Consider the following 20883-nt stretch of genomic DNA (forward strand, 5'->3'; position numbering starts at 1 on the left):
TATCTCACCAGTTGTTAATAATACTTGCATCAGTGAAAATTTCCAGAGTCTTCTTTGCCACCTGGACTTTTAAAATTAGTACCTAATGACCAGAAAAACTTTGAGCAGTGGTTGGAATCAAAGTAATAAAAAGTATAGCAGAGGAATGTGAGACAGACACAGGCTGCAATGAGTAGAAGTAATAGAAATTGGGGAGGGGAAAGCAGTAGTGGAACATGAGGTTCCTAAGTCTGAAAAATCCTCAATGGTCAGCAGATAAGCTTGTCTTGCTCCAGCTGCTGGAGAACAGTAACAGTCCATGTTTCTGTCAGGGTCTGTTAACTCATGTGACAAAGACCTGAAGGATTGATCCTGTTGTTAACTCCAGGAGTGTCAGAAGAATCTCGCAAGGTTACTCTTTTTTTAAAACTGGCTCTTTGAACTAAGCTGTTTGTTTAATGCTCAGTTTTCCATGGAACTTCTTTCTCTTCTTCACGACGCCTCCAGTGCTTCCTCACAGGGTGCAGTAGCTGTTTAAATTCTTTAAGGCAGTAAGTGCAGCAGCTGGAGAGGTATCACCTAGATTCCATTGCAGCTCAACACTGCAGCTACTCCTTCACTCTGTCATCTAATGGCTCAAGTGTATTCAGCACAGCTTTTGCTGTCTTCTGCACTAGAAAAGAAATGTCTTGAAAGTCCCAGGTGAAAGAGAGTTTTCTTATTAATGTTCTATATTATGCTTCAGGCTCTATAAGGTATTCTGTTATTCAGCAGCGTATTGCAGTTCCTAAACCTCCAATACCCTTGAGATATGGTTTTACATTCGAGTTTTGGTGAGCTACCCATAATAACAGCAGAGTTCTATGGCTGAACTTGGAATCCTACCCAGAGTAAGGTTTCTCACAGAAGCGTGTGGAGAGGAAATTCATTCCAGTGCAGTTGATGTAATTCCCTGGTCTGCTTTTGAGGGAAGCTGTGTGCAGGAAAGATTTTATTTTCTAGGTAGGAAAAAAACATTTTTCAACAGGTTGTTTGCATTGCTGTATACAACCTCTCTCTGAATTGCTGAAAAATGTTGTTTCTATAGCCATACCCATTTTAATGAATTTCTCCTTAATAATTATTCAATTATTCATTCTGCTGCTCAAGAAAACCAGCATAACAATGATTTAACACAGCACTGCAGAAATTAGCGCTCACAAACCAACAAAGAAACACCTCACTACTTAAAAGGGGATCAAAGTGTGAAATCACAAGTAACTCTTTACAAAAGTAAATCACTACAATAACACCACTTCAGTTCTTAATAGCAGTCACAGTCTTTTGGTGGGTTTGACTCCTTTCCTTCAATACCTAAAAAGAAGCTACAGAGGATGATTATTCCATTTTAAGAAATGTAGCAATTAAGAATTTCAAAGCTTTTCTGGTTTTCTATTGAAAACTAGGATCTAATAGATCAATTGCTGAATCGCTGCAGCTTTTGTGTAGTCTAAACCTTCTCACTTCAGCAAATTGGAGTCTGGAGTGGAAAAGGGAACCATAGGTTGGCAGTTACACCCATAGGGTGTTTATCTGTCACTTTGCAAACTTAATCTAACTCACTTTGCCTTCATATTGCTCAAGCAGCTGCAGATGGTTTTCTTTCCATTTGAATGGCTTTGAATTCTCTGCTTCTCTCCTAAGTGCTTGCTTACTTTATTTTGTTTTTGTCTTCCTGTTGCATTGTAGGACTAGATCATGGTAGAAGGGATTTTGACTACTTTTTATGTTATTGGCACCAGAGACATTCGTAACCATGCTTACTTAGATCTTTGAGAGTGCTAATTTTCGCATACAAAGGGAGTGTTAAACTTTCTTTCCTGTCCTTCCCAAATGCTTTAATTTTCTGATACCATTTAGTATAATTTTATTTGCTTTTAATACTTGCATGTGGAAAACAATCTACATTGGGAAACAAACAACACAAAAGCTGTCATAAAAGCATAAAAGAGCAGCTGATCAGAGAAATAGCAATGCAACATTGTTTTTAGAAGCAATGGAACACAAGAAGAGCTGACATATTGTTATGCTAACATTTTTAATTAATGATGTATAAAAGGTCAAGTATAAATGAGAAAGATTTGCTAATAGAAAACGTGCTAGTATACTAAAAATAGAAGTTTAAATATGTGCAATAGAAAAGCCGAGAATTCTGAATAAATGTTTGATTGGAAATACATTGGTTGAGTTTCTTTTCTCTTCTGAATGGAAAATGAGGCATACTTGTGAGGGATAGCAAAAGGGAAACTTTGGCTATTGAGGTCAGATTACCAGTGTGAAATACGTGCCTACTATATTTCTTCCTCATTAATTTACAGCAATTGTCTTTGAGGCATAGTTGGGGACAAGTTTGTTTAACCTGACAATTCCTTTGAATTGATAGCCAAGTGGGAGCACTCCTTCAGTGGGGATTTAGCAGTCATGAAAGCGAATGGTCTGTTTCACAGCCATTAAAGCTCTTACTTCTGCAGATGTGCCTAGTAAACTCCAGCTGGGAACAACGCTCCTTAGCACATACACCACTGTAGTTCTTTAGTGCCGGGATTCCAAGTAACTCGTCTCCCTCCACAGCCTGCGCTTGGTGTTGTGTCTGATCAGCCCCCTCGCCTGCATGGCAAAGAGACTTTCCCTACTGGAATGGGCAGCAAGGCAGGACATCACCTGCAGCGAAGGACTCATCCTCTCCTCAAGTGTCTTGGTGAAATTAATTGCTCTAAGAAAGCAGAATTGCCCTGCAGTGGTGTCCTTCGCTAGAGCTTTTTGGTGGTGTTGGAGATGCCACAGCACATCCTTTCTTCCTGTGTTTGGGACAGAGGTGCTGACATTCAGAAAAGTCAAGGCAAACAGTTGCTTTTTTGAATTACAGATTTCCTTTTCTGTTGAGGTGCTCCACAAATGGTTCTGCCAGCATTTCCCATTACAATCTCCTATATTTAGAAATATACAGCTCCATCAAAAATGAAAGAATAGAACTTGGCCCTCTAGAGGGTGATTTTTTCCATGTGAGATAATTAAACAGATCCACATGGACAGTAAAATTCCTCTCTAGCCACCTGTGGCATTATACTCCTTCCATTCAATAAACATTTTCCTTGTTTTACTGCACGTTAAAAGGCTGATCTGTAATGAGTAATTTTCTTTCATTTTAATGAAAAAACAGACAAATTCTTAAAAAACACAGACAACTTAGCAACTCTGCTCAAAAGTGAAATGCAGACAAAATCTCTGATATTGTACCTCCCCTAAAGCAGTATAATCACAGTCATTTTCTGTCCCAGAGCCTGCAAAATATGGCAGAGACATTACAGAAGACAAAGCCACAATTGTTACTGCAAAATTACTAAGATTTGTAGTCATTAATTTCTGGAGAAGGAGAAAATGTGAAAGTTGAAGTCTTACATAGTATAAAGCCTGTAATCTGGTGCCATTTTTTAAACTGGAACAGTTTGATGAAACAGCTCTCAAACTTTTCCACTGTTTCCAGCATGCTCCTGAATTCTCTTCCAGTTTCAACTGCAGTCTTTAACTCCTGCTCCTGGCTGTGAATCCTGCTTTTGCAACGAAACCTCTCTTGCACTCACAGCCTTTACTGAGCTTTAATCCCGTGTTTATGAACCACTGTAGTTTTCACCCAGTATATTATTTTGTACATTCCGCTCTCCTTCATATATAACTATCACCAGGCTTTTTAATAAAGCTGCAAAAATGCATTAGAAATGACAACACTCATGCAAAATCATTGTCACTTGATGCTGCAAGAAGTACAAGTCGCATCTTTTGGTCTGCAAGGTGTCTGCCAACTCCAAGCTGCCTCGCAGCATTCTGCAGCAAATTTGGTCAGCACAGTCGAGGAAAAGGGATTGTCTGCACTGAAGTGATTGCTGTTTCCACTTCCTTTGTTATCGTTCCCATATCTGCAGCTCTTTGACATGGCAAGTCACTGCTGAGAGAGAAGTGTGAGGTGATTGTCAGCTGATGGCCCAGCATCAAAACAGACCAATTAGCAATGTCCCCATCTGCTGCCTAGGCTCATGCTTGTTCCCAGCCTGTTCTGGGAGCCAGGAACTGAGCTGGAAGCTGTGGCCTTTATGCACAGCAGCAAGTGGCCAATTTCTTCAATGCTACATGGTGTCCAAAGAAATTCTTACAGGATCTGGAGAATGGAAGTATTACCAGCACCTTTCTTACAGGAGCTAGCCTTTTCTCTTAAGAGACTTAACAGACTAGCTGGGGGCCATTTAAGACAGCAGGTTGGAGTTGGTGGCAAAAAATCAGCTTCTACCCTTGCACATCCGTACTAGGACAGAAACTGCCCTGTGTGGTGGAAAGAATCAATGTGCTGAATATCCTCTTCATTAGGTTAAAATCATACAGTAATCTGACACCGATAAAAAATGGAAAGGGAGACTAATGAAAACCTTATCCTGTATCTGGCAGGACACCAAATCCTTAGAACTTTGGATTTATGATACGGGGTCATCAACTACTGGGTAAACTAAACTGAGAAAATATTTGCACACGTTGACATGAAAACAGTCTGCTAGAGCAGGTTTGCCTGTTAATCACAAGCTGTATACCACTTTTATTGTCACTAGCTTCTTTGTGACCTCTAGAGTTCCCCCCTTTTATAAGTCATGATTACACATGTGGCAGTAGGGTTCTTACCCTGTGTTTTGTGATTTTACATTTCAGAAGCCTCTCATCTTAAGAGCTATCTGAAAGGCTTGCACAGTAACTACAGTGTTCCCAACTCCAAAATGGAGTTGCATTGCCTGAAATTCCTGTATATGTCTGTTGCCAAAACTCCTACTCCTGAGGACTATATCAAAATCCTACCTTGGTGTCTGGGAGTGGAGATGGGACTCTGCAGCGAGAGTTGTCTGAGTATCTTTGCCCTTCTGATTCTCAGCTGGTTAGAGTATGGTGCTAAAGTGTCAAGGCTGTGGGTTTGATCCCCATATGGGCCATTCACCTAGGAGCTGGACTTGAGTTGGTCCCTTCCAACTCAGAATACTCTGTGAAATCTACATCTGTGTCAAGAGATGGTTTCCAACTTCTTATATTTTTAAAATCACAAATCACTTCATGAGGCACAGGTAAACATGATCTTCATTGGCAGGAGATAAAGTTGAAGCCCAAGAAGCTGTAACTTGCTTTGATGTGGGTTTCACTTGTAGCAATAAAAGCCCTGATAACCTGCATTCCCATCCTTTCCTGCTTATCTGGTTCTTACTGGGTGAAGACTATCATGACAAACATATTTTATGACAAGTCAAACTGAAGGAGAGCACCTTCATGTGGATTTGCATCTGTTGGGGTTGTGTTATATCTAAGAAGAACTATTATTCATGCTTTTTCCTCCAAGGGGGCACTAAGAGACACTCTGCTTTTTTGTGAAGCACTTGACATAATTGTGTATTTTTGCAACTGTTTCCCCTTTGCCAGATACTGCGATTGCACTTTTTCTTAGGAAATCAGATTGAAATAGCTCTCCAGCCAATTTTGCTTTTTCAAGCAAATGATCTAGATAAATTAAAAGCAACAATAAAAATAATATCTCTGGCAGTTCCTTTATACGAGTCCAGTTTGACCCCAGAGGAGATGCCAAGACTGCTCAGTGTACCTAAGAGTAGAATATGTCACAGTTCATGTGGTTTTCTGAGGCATAAGCCAGAGAGTCAATCAGAAAAAATATTGACCTGTAAGAAAGAAATTGACCTGTAACATCTTTGTCTGTCTGTATACTTCTTCTGTCAGGGCTGTTTACATTTTCTACTTTGTTTAATAGTAGGAACTGGAGTGGGTGGAAGGGAAAAAGCCCATCATGATTGGCTGTTCTTTTTCTAACATAAATTTAATTGGGAAGGATTGGAGTAGCTCTCTTCTTCTCTCTGAGGAGCCTCATCCCTGATTTGTCCTCTGGGATGGCTGCATCTGGTTCAGCTTAGCTGTATCTGTCTTCAGTATCGACCCTTAATCCAGTTTCACATGTCTGCTGGAATCCTGCCTTTTCAGCCTTGCTTGCATCTTGCAATTTTTCTTTCTCCTACTGCTCTTATTTCATTTTAGGCTTGTTTTCTTTATGGACTCCTGTAAATCATCTGGAGATCCAAGAAGTATGCTATCTACAGTCCTGTTGGCTTGATTTCTTTGGTGTTTTAATGCTACTTGGAGTAGCTATATTGCACAATCGAACTGTGGCACTGACCAAAAAAAAAAAAAAAAAAAAGAGAGAGCCAGTAGATGGCACCATTTATTACATTATAGAAGATTCACAACCAGAGCTTGGAGGGTTTTACCCCTTAAACCTGGCTGTCAGTAAAACACAAATCAACCCTCCATTTTCAGAGATGTTACTTACAAGCTTAGTAGAGACCTCACTTTATATCCTTTCCCAGAGCTTCCTGGAAAGGACTCGGTGGCAATGCCTTAAATGGAAAAACATTTCAGAAACAATAATGGAACTAGAGGTCAATAGGATACAGCCCAGGGGAGCTTTCTTCTGTTTTGCTCTCAAAACACACCCCGCTGCTGCTTTACTTTCTTCATTCTATTAAATAACAGATTTACTTTGAGGCATATCTCCAAACCCAATAACTTCAGAAAAGAATCTAGCAATGGTCAATTACAGACATGGTTTAGCTCTTCTGTAATAATGAATAGCTGTATTTTATTACAACATATAGCAGCTGTTATCTAGGGCTCTCAGAGTGCTTCAGAACACTAATGAACACTTGCAACACCTCTGCCAGATAGGGAATAGTAATTCCCCAGGAGTCCCACTGACCTCAGTGGCTGCTTGCATGGTCCTACATGTCTGAGAAAGACATACTCATGTGAGTAAAGAATACAGTACGAGGAGTAAACAGTGCAATATATTTTATGTCATCTCAAGTATTTCTTTTTCCCAAAAGAAGTAAAAAAAAAAAAGGAAAAAGAGAAAGAGAAAAGGAAGTAGTTTTGTCTTTCAGGAGTTAGCCTCTACAGCATTTTTGGTGGGGGATCAGACTGCTTGCTTGAGGGTTAGCTCCAAGTTTTCAATTGATAGTGCATGCACTTTGTGTGCTTCAAAGACAGATTTAGTGACTTCAGCGTCATTTACTATTAAAGGTTAAAAGCTGTTGCTCTTTCTAATCTCCTGCTGCACAGCCAATGTAATTTTAATACTGTGTGCTGTAGAAAATGAAAGAAATGCAATGCTGAAACATTTAGAAGGATATATTTTTCCATCTTTAAGTTATGAAAACTGGCCGCAAAAATCTAGTAAGCGTTTCCAGTCAATGATAGTTTCCTGGCATCAAAAGATTCTGAAAATGAAATATCCAGCAGGGAAAAAAAAAACCCTACACACCAAGAGGAGAAGACAAAGAAAAAGAGAACAACTCAGATTTTCTATATTTATCTCTGTGTTATGTGTATCCGCTTCACTGGGTTGTCAATTTTAATTGGACTGCAACCTACTGCAGTTGGGTTCACACTGGTTCAATTAAAAAATCCTGTTGCTACTTTTTTTCCATATTACTCAGAGATAGGAGTATTGTAGGAGCAATAATGTTAACCCCAGTGTCCTGGCAGAATGCCAGCTTAGGTAATTATATTCTGCCGATGGAAATTTCAGTTGCCAATTCAGCTGAATATATTAGTCTTTATTTTCCATTCCTGATCATCACATTACATAGCACTGCTGTGTGTTGCTGAAGAGCCACCCTACCTGTGTGTGGCTGCTTTATAGTGATGGCTGAAATAAGGAAAAAAAAATCAGAATTTCTCCTCCTAGAAAAAAATCTAGACTATTTACAACATCACAATGCAATGTTTGGGTGAGAGTTACTTGAATTAAGGATTATTTGATAGAAGTATTCATGGAAAATGTGGATGGACTGTACAGATAGTGGCATGCACAAACTTTGGATAGTGATGTGGTTATGACACAGTGGAAGGATTTTATAGTCTCATTTAGGGAGATATTTGCAGGCAAGGTAGGTCAGGCTGAGCCTTTGACTTGAAGAATGATCTAGTTTGGGAAAAATAATCTTTTAACAGCCTATTTGATGAGATTGCACAAGGACTACTTATTACCTAAGGCAAAAAGAAGAGGCACAGGTGAGGAAAAAATGGTGATAATGCCCTCAGAGAAGAGTGTCTGGACATAGTAACTTTACACATCATTTTCTGCAAAGATGAACAGTTTAGGAAGAAATGAAACCTTCTTCCCCATCCTCCAAGAACAAAAATCAGGACTAGTCTACTGAAATTGAATCTTGCAGAAGGTTTACTTTTGTCTGTTTTGAAAATTACTTGTGGTGTTGTTGAAAAAACAGATATTTGTCCACAAAATATTCAGTACCTACTTAACTCAGTATTTATTGATATTAACATGAGAAAAATTGAACAAGTGCTTCGAGTATGCCTCCTTTCCCTTGATGGGGCAATAATATCTGGATAAGAACTGAGAACAAGGATTATGCCTGCTTGGAGTGATTTCTAAATAAAAAGTAGAAAATAAGGAGAACAGTGATGAAGTATAGTAGGCATTCATGAGACCAGCAGCGAAGAGACAGAATAATAACAATCAAAATACCAATCTTCTCTTTTGAAAAATCTCTGAAGCCAGTTAGGTGCGTTCTGACTCAAAAGGCAGAGAAGTATCTTAATTCTCACAGACTGTTGACCATAATTTGGCACCTACCTGTGATTTGTGCCTTGGGGATATCTACAGCTTACAAATATTCTTAGCGTTTGCTTCATTAGTGAGGAAACTGCATTTTTTAATTTGTCAGTCTGCTGTTTAGCTTGTATGATCCACACTGTCTCTCTACCTGAGTTTACTGAGCTTATGTAGTGTTGCCTTGTGAATTGTCTTCATTTTTTTTCCCTGTGGGATTATAAAGACCTCGTTCAGCAGACTTTTCCTTATCTAAGTCAGAGTGATTATTCTGAGAAGCCTCTTTGAGTTAGCTGGAGTTTCAGTGGAACTGGCCACAGGGTAGAAAATCATCTACGTGACCAATGATGTGAGCTTTGGCCCAAATATCCTGCTTCCCGTACGTGGTGGTTTTGAATTCTCCCAGATTTAATTTTTCACACCCAGGAGAAGAACACAGTTGTTTTCATTTTCTGATAGAGATTGGAAGATGACAACCAAGCTCCAGGGCCAGTGGCAGTTGCCAGGACTGGCAGCATTAGCTCACGTACCTGATCACAGGGCAGCGATGCCATCCGTTAGCGCACGGCACACGGGGAGCTGTCAGCTCTGGAGCAATCCAATTAAGTTACATGGTTTCTAAAGCTAGATGATTTGAGGAAGCTTAAAACAGAGTTAACACTGTGCTGGCTCAACGGCTGTGTCAATTATCTGGTTGTAGCTCTGCCTGCTGAAGCATGTAGAGGTTTTCTTCTCCCCTTCTTCCCTAAAGCAAGACCAGGGAGAACACATTAAAGTGTTAATTATTTCCTACCTTTATTATTATTTATTGAATGAGAATCCTTATATATATTTGAAAGAGATAGTAAAGATAAATAGAAAAGATATAACATAGCAAAAATCCCCGACAAAATAAATTGATTGTATAATGTATTTTTCAGACTTTTTCTGAAACTGAAATATTGAAGTTCCTTTATAATAGCTAAAGTGGCATTAATTTGCATGGAGGTCGCTATTTGACCTTTGCTGTGAGAAGCCTACATGTTCCTTGTCAAAATCTTTTCCTTCTAACCTTTAGTTTCAGATATCTGCCTGCATTTCTCTGTGCTATTCCCATTATCTTTGTATCTGAAATGCGTAAGACAGAAAAGGAAAGTGGCTTTGTGGCATAGCTTTCTATTTTTTACAGCATCTCTCTTTGTGGCAAGTTAATCAAAAGCCCTGTGTGAAGCCCTCTCTGAGCTCAGCCCTCCATCCTTCCCAGGTATTCAAGGACTTGCAGTCAGGTAACCCTATCACACTCTCACTGCAGGCTCCCCACAGGTACGTGTGCTTCACTTTTTGTCTAGTAATTTGTACAAGGAGCTGCCTTACCTGCTTTGTGGGAAACAGGCAAGATTATCATACTCCTCAGAACTCTGCTTCTTTTTAGTCAGAGGGATTGTCCATCCACAGAAAAATTACCTAGCTCCCCCTTGGTGAGAAGCCTGAGGAAAGAAAAGAGTCACTCACTGAGCACTAACAGCACCTGGCCTTCTTCATCTTACTGGGAAATTAAAATCAATTTTAAACAAAAACACTCTGCTGCCAGCTCTGAGAAGCAAAATCACAGTTGTGACAAAACAGATGATAAAATTAATACTGCCTTTACTGGGAACACAGTTTGAGCCCAGATATATTGATCTAAGAAATTACCAGTTTGATCTCATCTCCAACCTCAGAGCAGGAAGCAGGAGAGCTGCCTGCATCTGTACAGGAGTGAATACAATGTACCGTGTTATGTTTCAGGAAAGGTGAATTGCAAGAATAAAGGAAAATACACAAAATAAAGCTAAAGATGGAGGAGCAGAGTGGCTGTACACCTGCTTTGGAGACTCCTAAACCCAACCTAGTTCTGCAAAGGTTCCTCAGGATTTAACATTACCAGAGTGGGTAGAATTACTTAATTTTTATAATGTAATGGGGAAAACATCTTACTCTTGTATGCTGTGTCAGACACTGATGGAAAACGAACTATCTGTCTCAACAGTTTAGTTGGCATGAGCATTCCCATTAGCTCATGTCTTACAGAAAACTTTCTGCAAAATTCAGAGGTTAAGTCTGGCCTTCTATGAAGAATAAACCAATATTGGTGTGGATATTTTTGCAATGGCTTTTGAAGTATTGAACCATGGACTGCTTGTTGCTCAATTGCTCCATTCCATTTTTGGCATCAAGATATTTATCAACACATGTTGATACATTGCCTTGTTGTATTCTGTTTGCCAGCCAACAAAGCTGACTCGGGAAGATGGACACATGCATCCCTTCCAGTACAGAAATTATGTTCTCAGAACAAATTCAAGTCTTCTGCTGTGAACTTGAGTACAACATCATATTTAGAATTTAAGGGTTAAAAAAAAAATTAGCAAAAATGGTCCATCTGCAGTCACTGGCAAAACTCCCAAGGGAAAGCTAGGAAAAAGAAAAGGAATCAGGAAAATTTTAAAATGCAGTTTTCTCTTTTACTGTGTTTCTAATCCCATTTTCTTGGCTTCTCTTTGTCTTGCTTTGTTGTTGTTTGTCGCTAGCCTGCATGTTCTCAAGGCTTTATAATGCTTCATCTTAAGGGGGAACCTGGAGAGCATATTTTCCCTGCTAACAAATAACCTGGATCTTTTTTCATCACTGAAGCCAATCAGAGGCGGGAGATTACAGTTGGCGGAGGGCTGAGATTTGCATATTAACAGCGCAGTAATTGAAGAATAGCTGTCTTGCATTTAGACCAAACTGTGCCCTCTGATTCGCCAATGCAGATGAGGGATTCAAAGGTCAGTTTTGGGGTTTTTTTTGTTTTTGTTTTTGTTTTTTTTTTTAAGAGACGACTGTGCAGTCCTAATGATATTAAGTCAGACAGTGAACCCTGTATGCAGGATGTGAAGAAAGTGGAGTGAACCTGCTTGGCTGTGGCTCTGTCGTGGCACAGCCACTGTGCCCTCTTGAGTCTCCCTGCCTGTATCATATTGTGTATATTAATGTTTCAGCTTCACAGTTCTATTTCCATTAGGGAGAGATTGCCCGTGAGCCTCTTAGTGGATAAATAGGAATTTACAGCTTTCAAATATTCTCCTAAAGCTTGCAGGATCCACAGAAGAAGGAATTACACATTACTATTTTTTAAGCTTTAAAAGGTCCAGAGGGCCTAATTGTGCTCTCAGATATGTCTGTGCAGCTCTGATTGAAGTCTTGGGATATAATGCATGCTTATGCGACAGCTAAAATGAGTCCTTTTTTAAATTAAAAAAAAATAATCCTTCAGTTATTAAAAAATTAGATTCTAAAGTCTCCAGGGTCAAGTTAGCAAGTTCCCAAGAGCTATTCAGAACATAACAAAGTGACGTCTTGGCTGGAAGTCATCTCTGTACCAACCTGCAAGTAAAAAATAAATGCTGAACGTGAAATACAGTAATGACAGTAACACCTTCTTCTGCAGATTTGTGCATCCGTGTTTGTGTGCTTGCACTTGTCCAGGCAGTTCTGTGGCAAGGAAGGAGGGGACAACCCTAAACTGAAATAATGAAGTAACCTTAACAAATGTGTTCATGCTTCATTCAGTTACATTTAACAAGACAAATACTGGCAGAAATATTTTCTTTTACCTTTGTTTTATATCAAAAAAGGCTTATGCAATTGACAAGAGGAGTGTGGTTAAACCTTGTTCTGTTGTTGTTATCTATGAGTTTCTAAGTACAATTGCTTTTAGTGTTAGGAAAAAGGAGATGAAGAAGCAAATTTAACACAGCCAAAGGCAATACAGTTCAGAAATATATTCAGGTCCGGAAGTTTGTGTGGGTTTTTTAACTAGTCCTTGATTTTGCAAGCTAGTTTACACTACAGGTGAAATACAAGTTGTGCATGAATTTCCTCATGGGATTTCTGTGTCTTTTTCAAAAGGTGCTTGCTTAGGGGTGAACAGGCTTAGAGCCTGGGCTTTAAAAGACTGAAAAGATGTGTTTTACTATAAATAACTTAGAAGGGGATTCCCTAGCTACAATTACGTCTTACTTCCATCAGAGCTACATTTAATGGAAATCCTTCCAGCAACTTTTTCTTTATTCAGCTATCTACCACTAAAAAGCAAAGCAAGAACCAGTCAGGAAACAAGTAATCCACATCTGCACAGCTGGATCAAGAGTGGCTACTGCTCCTTACCTAAATCAGTGCATTAATTTCCTTATTTTGTCCTCCATGTGTGTCCTTGTGTAGCTCAGTATAATATGTGTCAGTATTATTTGTTGTCACTTCTCAAACTAAAGCTGTGACACTAACCCTGCCAGCCAAGAGAAAAAAGCTACACACAGAGGCAACACAAGCCAGTATTGTTTAAATCAGATGAGCCCAGTGGTGTGGAAATTGCTTCTGTTGCATAAGTGTACTCACTGGTAGACCCAAACTGATGGGCTGGTAAGCATACGTAATTAGCCCAACACCTGTGGATGTAATTCCATATTGCTTTGGTGAAAGAAGAACTGTGGAAAATAATAGGCAAGAGATCTTTCTATCAGATTCTCTTCCTACCACTAGAAATCATAGCTGCCGTCTGCAATGTTTAATACCTGATGTTAGTTTCCACCTTTCAGCTACAGCTGCTTTTCACCTGTCCACTAATTGTCACCTGGAAGTGTGCTGAAACACGTAAATGAGCATACAAAGGCTTTCTCCGGCACTAAATCACAACCATCTCTACCGAGGAAAGGGACTACTTACAGCAGCCCTGCATGGTAATTCAGGCCGGGAAAGAAGCAGGTTTCCCCCCTTCAAATAGCAGGAAGAGTTCAGATTAGCCAACACTGTCCTTGAGAGCATAAGTGCAGCTGCAAAAACTTTAACTCTGCTCAGGAGAGGCGTTCAGCAGCCTCTCTGGGAAAGCACTTGTTGCTGCCAGCACCCCTGGGCCCAGCGCCTTGTCCTGGGAAGAGCTGTCCTCGGCCACCTGCCCCACAGCTTCCCGGATGGAAAGGTGAGGTTAGGTGCTCTTGCCACATTTGAGGGTTGTCGCCTGCCCGGGAGATGAATAAGCAAAAACCCCTCTATCTACGGGTGTTCCCTAAAAGGTGCTGGTTTAAAGCCATGGCTAAAGGGTAGGTAGAAGCCTCGTAGACAAGACATGCAACTACTCCTCACGGGAGGATTCCCAAGGAAAGCACCGATCCCGTCGGATGGGGTGCAGCTCATCAACCTGCACAGGCTGTTGTAGCACAAGGGGCGTTTGAGGTGGGGGAGGCCTCGGGGAAAACTTGCGGCAGGATGCTCGGCTCAGGGTGCTTGGAGCTCCGCAGGGCCCGCTCCCCGCCACCCACCAGCGCCGGTTCCCGCCCCTCCGGCGGAGCGGGCTGCGCTCCCCGCGGCTGCGGCGCGGCTTCACCGCGCTCCGAGCGGCCCCGGCGCGGCTCCACCGCGCTCCGTGCCGCCCCAGCGCCCGCCCCAGGGGCCGCGCCCGGCACCTCCCCGCCGGGGCCGCTGTCCCCGGGACGCCGTGACGGCTGTGCGCTCCCCGCCCTTCTCACCGCCCCTCTCCCCTTTCCTCCTCCTCCTCCTCCTCTTCTTCCTCCTCCTCCTCCTCCTTCGGGAGCCTTGCCTCCCCTGCACACCTGCCTTGCCATTTGTCGGTGGCTTTGCTAGGAGGGGGAATTTTCCCTCGGTCCCTTGCAGCATCCCTCCCCGGCACACACACGCACACACACACACACATACATAGACACTCGCAGGCTCGCTCTCACAGCCGGACGGGCAGGAGCACCGCGCTGCCCGTGTCTCGGCGGCCGCCGCCTCTCCGCACGCCGGCCCCGCGCTCCCCGCCGCCGCGGGGCGTCCTCCGCCTGCTGCAGCGCCGCCGGGCCCGGCAGCCGCCGGAGGGGGGCGGCGGCGGCGGCTCCCGCTGCTCCGCGGCCCCGCACCGGCAGCGGGAGGGAGGTAGGTACGGCGGTCCCGCGGCGGCAGCCCGCCCCGGGCGGCTCCCGGCGCTGCGGAGGGACGGGGACGGAGGGAAGGAGGGAGGGGAGGGCAGCGGGAGAGGGGCGAGACGCGCTGCCCCAGCTCCGCCGGCGGCGCTCGCCTCGCCCGGCTCCTGCTCGGGCTCCGGCTGCGCTCCCGCGGGGCCCCCGCGCCGCCCCCGCCGCTGCCCGGCGCCCCCCCGGCACCGGCTCTTCCCGGTGAGTCAGAAAGTTTGCTCTCCTGGGCGCCCGGTGTTTGTTGTTGTTTGGGGTCCGCCTGTTTTAGGCTGGGCTTTTATTTTCCCGTTCCCGCTAGTGGGCTATTTATTTATTTATTTATTTCATTTCTTCCTTCTTTTTTTTTTTTTTTTTTTTTTTTAATTGCAGTCGGTGCTGCAGCGCGGGTAGAACGGGGCTCCCGCGGCCGGCGCTGCCCCCGCCTCGCCGGGCAGGCTCCCCCGGGGCACACGCGTGGGCAGGCGGGCAGCGCACCCGGGGCGGCCGGGGCCGGGAGCCGGGGTCCTTCCCGCTGCCCCCCTTCCCTCCAAGAGCTGCGTGCCTGCGGCTGCAGGTCGCCGGCAGCCCCCCTGCAGTTGGCAGAACAGTTTTTGGTGGCAGCTCGGCAGGAGACTGTCCCATTCCTCTCCTGTTTCTCCTCGTTCCTTGGGAGAGTGTTTTAAAACAGGTTTCAGTGAAGCTATAGGTGACAGGATCCCGGTGTCACCGAGACCTGCGCTCCGTTTTGTAACTAGCAGTGCTACTGTAGCGGGTTATCAGCTGGGAACAGCCGTATTCGATCCTGGTGAAGAGAGGGGTTGGTTGTGGGTCATGTCCATCTTCCGCTGCTTTCATCTAATTGCTAGAAGTAGCTTGCTGTTGTTCGGGGTAGAAGAAGCTTGCTTGCATTTTACTCTTTTGTTCTTTAATTCTAAATGTGGTTTAGTGGGGGCTCTTAGTTTCTGATAGGAAACTATGAGAAACTATAGAGGTTGAGTAAATCCATCTCTGAGCAGGAGAGTCAAGAAGCTTTTCAGGTCCTTCCCATGAACTATGTATTTTCTATGTTGTGTGTTGTCACCGCTTTTTTTTTTGTCTTATCACTGGGAGTTCTGCTGTAATATCCCAAAAGCTTTGATGTTTTTTAGCAATGAACCTAATTCATTTTTTTTCCCTCAAATTTAAAATGGAGTGATAAAATGCATAGGCATTAATAAGTAAGTTGAAAGGACTTTGAAATAGTGCATTTTGTGCATGGTGTGAAATTGTAGATATACATAAAAGAGTAATAACTCCTCTGCCGGATTTATTTTAAACCTTCTTCTCTATGACTTTGTTCTGAACTCTCTTTGTCTCTCAGCTTTTAAGTCTGATTGTTTTTTGCAGTTGAGGTCTCCTGTCATGTTGTGGGAATGCATTGGTAGGCACCCACTTTTGCCTGGTCCTCATAATCTTTTATTCTCTTATTTTGCAAAGACTTGCCACGGTCAAAAGTATGTGAAATTCGCTATTGTGGCTTTAAATTTTAGCTCGCTTTTCCTTTTATTTATTTCTCTATTTGTTAATTTATTTATTTATGTTACAACCGGAGGGGGAGAGTAGGGAATTGTCTCTGACTCTTCTATCTGTCAAAAAAAAAAAACCAAAAAACCAAAACAAAAAAGATTGCGTAAAGAAATTAAAGCACTGGAACGACCTAGATCTGAATTCCAAGAACAAAAATTACGGTGGCATGTATGCTTGCCCGCACCAGTCATTCTGCAGCATGTGGTATTTACAGAACTTGCAGTGCACAGTAGCTCTCCAGTAGTAAGAGAACGCTTTGTATCCTTGGAAGTGAGAGAGTCTTTGACAAGTCAGCAAAACTATAGATACAGTCAAGGAACGCTGATACACGTGTGAGTGTGTGCATATATAAATATCACCAGATTGCCTGAGTTCATTTTTCCTCAGTATAGTTTGTCTTCCTCAGCCTGGAATATATACATGCTTCCCCCTGAATTTTGAGGCTTTTTTTTACTGCTCTGCTCTGTGTGCATGTGCTTTAATGTTAGTCTTAATCTCGCTGTAAAATATAAAATAATCCGGTAATAGATTTAGAAGACTTTATTGCCAGGCAAACCAGGCAATAGATCATGAAATCAGACAATAGTATTTTGTTTCCTAGCAACCCCCTACTGCAAACAGAAAACAAAACGGTGGTGGATGCTTCCACATTATGATAGCTATATGTCGAAATCCCCAAGTAGTAGACACTGAAGTACTAATTGTGCTGGGAGATTCACTCCTATTTGTTTCAGCTGCTTTGTTAATATTTTCCTTTTTTTGAAAAAGATTTTCTGGGGTAAATGCAGTTAAATGTTTAAAATCTCACTCTGGTCTCTTAATAATAATGCCTGTTAGAATGAAGAGTGCACAAGATTAAGTAGAATTTTTGCCATTAAGAATGATTTGGAGGTGTGTGTTCTTATTGCAGGATTGTTTCTAAATCTGTGCTATTACGGACTCTTGAAAATCAGATATATCATCTCCTGTATCCAAGATCCAATATCTTTCTGGATTTTGTGTTGTTAGTCGTCCTTTAGCTTTGTGCTTTTAAACTATGTTTATTAGAATGTATTGAAAGAAAAATCATTTGTGGCTCCTAGGAATGGAAAGTAAAATCCAAAGTGCATCTTTGCCATGTTTATGTTCTTGGCACCCAGTTCAGCCCTTCCAAGGAATCAGTGCTATCACCGTTCAGCAGGATTGGGTCCTAAGCTGTCATCTTTCTAAAAGTGCTTTTGATAATGCAGTAATTCCCTTAGTAAGAGTGCCTGAGCACTGAAATGGCATCTCGACCCTGAATCAATCTGGGATGCACTTTGTGCACTGCCATCTATCTGAAAAAATCCATTAGTGCAAGCTGGAGATCTGACCTGGGATGGGTGCAGGTGTTAGTGCTCTGGAAGCTGCTGGAGATGCTAAGCTGCCATAGGAAAAGGAGGAGAGCAGGCACGGATGTACAATGCAGCAGAGAAGTTTCTATGCTTTTGTCTCTCTTTTACAGGAGAAAATGGCAAAAAAGTGTTTGCTGATTTTTACCTGCAAGTCTTCACTATCCAGCAGTATTTACAGACATCCCACAGTAAATTGAAACAGAGGTAGTTTTCCTATTGGTTGCATCAGTGATTCTGTGAAAGTGAAAATGTTATTCCAGTCTGGGAAACTGTAAAATCACAAGAAAAATTTGCTGTGGGGAAGACAGCAAACTCAGTCATGTATGCATTATTAAACAAGAGTATTCGCGCTTGGCATGGGAAGGGTGTTCTCTGAATGACTTAGGGGTTCGCAGTATTATTTAAGAGATCCCATGTGCAGTCACAGACAATTTATTTATATTGCCTATAGGTATTTTCCTGGTTCATCTCAAATACTGAGGTGCAAAAGGGTTACAGCAGATGCCACTTGAATAAAAAGGGTTGAAGTGGAATGGTCAGAGAGTATTATAATTCAGATAAATATCTATGAGCAGCTACTTTCTTGTCTATATTTGAAATCACATATTTTAGTGCATGTGTGGATGGTTTCGTTTAGAACATGCTAATTGAATTTTGGAAGGCTTTATGGATTGAGAGGAAGTAGTCATTTTCCAATTTTTCTTCTCCATTTCTTTCTCAGATGGCACTACTCCCAAAACTTGAATCTTACAATTAGGTAGTCCACAGATGAAGCTTGATATGGCTGCCTAATTGCAGTCCCTACTTCGCCTCTGCCTGTGTTTGCCAGGCAGCAGAATGAGAGAAGGCAAAGAAAACAAAAAGTACAAACAAAAAACAAGGGGGAGAGAAAGGTCATGAAGTATTCTGTATATAAACAATGGAAGTCATTTGGAAACGATTTAAAATGCTCTCCATGAAACTCCTTTTATGCCAGCTGCATTTGTCGCTGGTGGTGAATGTAAAGCTTTCATCTGCTGTAATGTGGGTTGGACACGATGGAGACAGCCAACCCATGACCCTAACCAAAGACCTTCTCCCTTCTTCCCACTAAACATCATCTTAAGCAGAACAGTGAGTTATGTTCATTCCATTTAAAGGTGTTTAGGAGACAGGAATTAGGAAATGGACAGCTTTGTTCTTTCTCTTTAACTGCGCAATCATGGTTGTGGCTAATGAGCTACCAGGGAATGTGCTGCATATCTTGCTGAGATACACAAGCTTTTCCAAATTTTTCACATGGCTTTCTTTTATTATTATTTTTCAAAGTGAGTACTGAAGTAATGAGAATATAGAGTTACTTACTGCATGTTTAAAGCTATAGGCTTCATGATTACTGTACTGAGGGATATTTACTTAGGTATTTATTTCCTGTTCTTCTTTTAAGAAAGGAATGAAAGCATGATGCAAGTTTTGGGCTCTCTTGAAGCTTGGTTTTTAAAACTCTGTTACCTTAAATCATTGAGCTGTCAATTCTTGCCCAATACAGAAAGTAGACCATCCAAGTGATTACAGAACCTGAGGATTTGGTTCAACACAACACTGATTTGCACACCCAACTTTTTATTTAAAGTGTATGTTTAAGCTCATCTCTACTTGCTGAGATGAACTGGATTTAAGAAAGTGGTGAGAGTTAGGCATGTAATTAAATGCTTTGTTGAATAGGGAAAAACCTTTAAAACTAATGTCTTTGCTTTGTAGTAAACAGAATTTCAGGACAATTCCTCCGGGAGAGTAGAGTGAAGGGAACAAGTAGGGGGAAAAGGCAAGTTGTTGGGGCGAGGGGTATCAAATCAGGAGCTTACTGGTGGGTGATAGTGATACTGAAAGGGATTGAGAATGAGTCTGGAGTAGGATTTGATTACAGAAAAGCATGGCTTGTGCTTGAGCTGTCAAGAGAAAGGTACCATTTTGGCGAACAAAGAGGTGGGATTCCCTTTTTCTAAGAATCTGTTGCAAACACATATGAAAACTGAATATCAACAGGAAAATATTGACAATTTGGCTGAAGCTCAAAGAAGAGCAACAAAATATTCAGGGGTCTGGAGGAACTAGCTTGGAGAGAAATATTAAAAAATAGACATCTCTAGTCTGGGACTGCATATGGGGAGATGGGTTAATTACCCATCTCCCCATAGGTAGTTAACATGGGGACATGTCAGATGTCTGTGTTTGAAATGTATTTTAGTCAAAGCAGTTAGATTTTTTTCCTGCCTTGTGGGAGAGAATACCTAGGACTAAATGGAGAAATTGAGGAAATAAAAATTTAAGATGAATTCTGGGCCAAAACTCAGCAATAGAAAAATGTATTGCAGCCTATATTAGCCTGGGTGAAGTGCAAGCCCCCCACAACTCTTCAGATGTTTAAAATAAGAGTAGGCAAATTTTTGGCACATGTACTGGGGAAGGCAATCCTACTTTTTCAAGGAGATGAAGCACAAGATCTAACAACCCCTTTTCGTGCTTCTATTTTGTTCTAGTTTCAGCTGAAGGTTACAGAAGATCAGATCCCAGCCTAGCCAACTTTGACTTGGCTTCCAGTGCTGAGACAGTTGTGTTTCGTGCTTTTATAATGCAAGATTCAAATGCAGGGTCATCATGTGGGCTGAGGTTGAGTCAGTGATGGGATGGTGGATGTACAAGGATTAGCTACAGTAGGTTTTTTACTAAACAGCTATGGGTTAGTAATTTGTTCGTTTTGCCTTTTGGAAATGAGGAGCATCACATGTGGTGTAGAGGGCACAGAGGTGACAGCTTCCTGTTTCTTGACAGTTTCTGCAGCATTTTTTAAAAATCATTTGAGGACACTTACTGCCATCAGGTGCAATGATGGATAGCAGGTACTGCTGCTTCACTCCTGTCCCCCATCACAATGCCCTGATGTCAGCACAGCTGTCTCCTGTGATCTGGCTAGTCAGTGTGCAGTGCAAGTCCTGATGACCTCTGCCACCAGTGGTGCGTTTTGTAGAAGAGACTGAGAAAGGGGGAGAGACATAGAGATGATGTTTCCAAGGATGCATTGCTTTAAATGTCTCCATCATCCATGTAAACTGGGAGAAGACTTAGCCAGGGAATGTGCAGGTTCAAGGTATCATGTCAGCTTTCTTGTGGAACCTTTTCCTGGGATTAATTTTATTCCAAGTCACACATTCACAGTGGTTTATTCCACGTCACATTATTCAAAGCATTCAGAAAAAAAAAATGTTGTGCAGACTGATATCATCAGGGAATGTTTTCCAACATCCATGCCAATTGCAGAGGAGGAGGTGGATTT

General features: G+C 42.0%; 1 protein-coding gene and 1 long non-coding RNA gene across 5 annotated transcripts in view; one reads left to right on the forward strand and one right to left on the reverse strand.

The window, feature by feature from the left end:
- Positions 1–3148: 3148 nt before the first annotated feature.
- On the reverse strand, positions 3149–14459 carry LOC148224812 (uncharacterized). The gene is made up of 4 exons (XR_015801494.1): positions 14396–14459; positions 10037–10149; positions 9214–9428; positions 3149–3961 (listed from the first exon to the last, which is right to left on the reverse strand). It is a non-coding gene; the product is annotated as an uncharacterized LOC148224812 (long non-coding RNA).
- A 104-nt stretch (positions 14460–14563) lies between these two features.
- ENOX1 (ecto-NOX disulfide-thiol exchanger 1) overlaps positions 14564–20883 on the forward strand; it is a 353807-nt gene continuing 347487 nt past the window's right edge. For all 4 annotated transcript variants that reach the window (XM_088159695.1, XM_088159696.1, XM_088159694.1 and 1 more), the window contains exon 1: positions 14564–14614. The gene's annotated coding sequence lies outside the window, so the exon portion shown is untranslated. The remainder of the gene's footprint in view (positions 14615–20883) is intronic.

This window comes from Sturnus vulgaris, chromosome 2, assembly GCF_052056855.1.
Source record: "Sturnus vulgaris isolate bStuVul1 chromosome 2, bStuVul1.hap1, whole genome shotgun sequence".
Classification (NCBI taxonomy): domain Eukaryota; kingdom Metazoa; phylum Chordata; class Aves; order Passeriformes; family Sturnidae; genus Sturnus; species Sturnus vulgaris.